Genomic DNA, 2,167 nt, shown 5'->3' on the forward strand with positions numbered 1-2,167 from the left:
TGCCCCTCTCTCACACATAAACACTCCTTTTCTCTTCCCCCTGACACTTTATGTCTCTGTAATGCGAGGAACAAGAGGTATCCCTTAGTCATCAAAGTCCACTCCAGTCATGCGGTAAGGTCATCATCCTCATCCAACCTCTCTGACCTTACTCTCATTCTATCATTCAATGAAATGGGATATCCGATCCCATACACAGCAATTTCACTGTTCTACCTTAACACCGTCAATAGTGGTGGCAGTAGTCTCAAGGTTAGAGAAGCTGGCCTATAACCAAAGGGTTGCCAGTTTAATTACCAGGGCTGTATGGCATTGTTCCCTTGAGCAAGGCACTTAACCACCAACTTTCTCCAAACAATACAAACACACAAAACCAGCTAGATCAGCCTATTAGGTAACATGTGCCTGGGGGAAAACAGTGACCCCTTAACTTCTCAGAACATCATGGGTAAACAATCTGACCAATTACAGCACAACTCTGCCTCCAGAGGGCATCACAGGATAGACAAATAAATATGCACAGGCTCAATTTGTCTTACACAACTCAACATTCAATTAATGCTTTATTTATAGGAGCAAATAGATAACTGAGGACGGAGCTGGACACTGAAGGTCAACACTAGCCAGGTTGCTGTAGTAGCCTTCTGTATCTCTGCCATGTTCTTTGAGCGAGAGACGTTCTGCTAGGACACCATGACCAAATGCATGCGATAGCAATAAAATAAAAGTATGCTAAAACGCAATCCCTTAGGTTAACAGATACTTGACTGAGCTACAATATGATAATGCTGATAGAGCTGGTAACACTTAAATGTACAGATAGTGGAGGTTATTGTTGTAGATATGGAAAAATAGTTTAGGATGCTCTACTGAAAATCTAATGACCAATCAAATGACAAAAATCTTACCTTTGAGGACATGTACATGGCGTAATGTGCATAAAAAGGAGAATTCTTCTGGTCGGGCCGTTCTGACAAGTCCATTCCAGGTCAATAGACGCTGAATCTGATCTGGATAGGACAGAGAAGGAGGAACCCAGCTGATCTGTGGGTTGAGGAATGCTTGCTGAGAAGTGGGACATTGATACAAGGGTAAGAGCAGCTCTATAAACATGATCTATAGCACCTGGATTTATGGACAACCCATAATGCAACAGCCCCTGCAAACTTGCTGTCATGGTGTCCTAATTTCCTTCTTCTGTTTTTTTTAGGTTGGCCTCATTCCCTGTTCAGCTCAACAGAGACCACTAGACACAATGCCACTAGACCTAGACAAATGCCAATGTGAGAAAATATTATGGCAATATACAGAGAATCATACTCTGTGTCGTAAAATGGCACAGATCACTGTAATGTCAACACTTTTCTGTCTGGAACTCTTGATAGCAACTAGCTGACTAAACTCAATGCAACAATTCTAACTAATTACAAACCACTCATCACTGCCATGGTGAATCTACAGTATCGGGCATGTTGGGATGAAACTATTGTCCTTTCAGTGCATCTTACTGCTGCTGTCAACACCAGCCTGTGCTGCAGTAAGAGGGACATACCATACTATGATGGCTTTCCTGCTTAACCTTCATGTGTCAGAGAGACTCATATGATGTATTCTAGTGGCTCTTATGTCATCTAAAAAATATATATTTAAAGTTATGTTTGAATGAAAATGAGAACTATCATACATGATTTACCTAACCATAAATGAGTCATTGATCGACATTGCTATCCAGAATGATTATTTAAGAAACAACTAAATCGAGATGTTTGTCCCACTTTCTCTGTTTCTTGCGGCTCAGTAGTAAATGATGTGTTGGATTGTGACAGATTTGCGGGAAGTGTAACATTGCCCTCTCATTTCCCGACTGTTTAAAATGAACTCAACTCAGAAACGTCCTTCACCACGGCGTTAAGTTTAGTCAGCTAGATATAAACTAGTATAGCCTACAGCATACTGATTACGATCCAAACAATATATAGTAATAATGTTCTGCTTGCTGCTGTTGATAACATACCATACCTTTCAACTCTGTAGACAGAGTGTGTTCGGATTATTAAATTCTAGGAACGAAGCTATGTGCAACAGTTCTGATTATTGCGGGGGAAATACATTTCAAGAGCAACTCGGACGATAAACTTGCGCACTCCATTGGGACGGCTAAAAACTA

This window comes from Oncorhynchus gorbuscha, linkage group LG11, assembly GCF_021184085.1.
Source record: "Oncorhynchus gorbuscha isolate QuinsamMale2020 ecotype Even-year linkage group LG11, OgorEven_v1.0, whole genome shotgun sequence".
Lineage (NCBI taxonomy): Eukaryota > Metazoa > Chordata > Actinopteri > Salmoniformes > Salmonidae > Oncorhynchus > Oncorhynchus gorbuscha.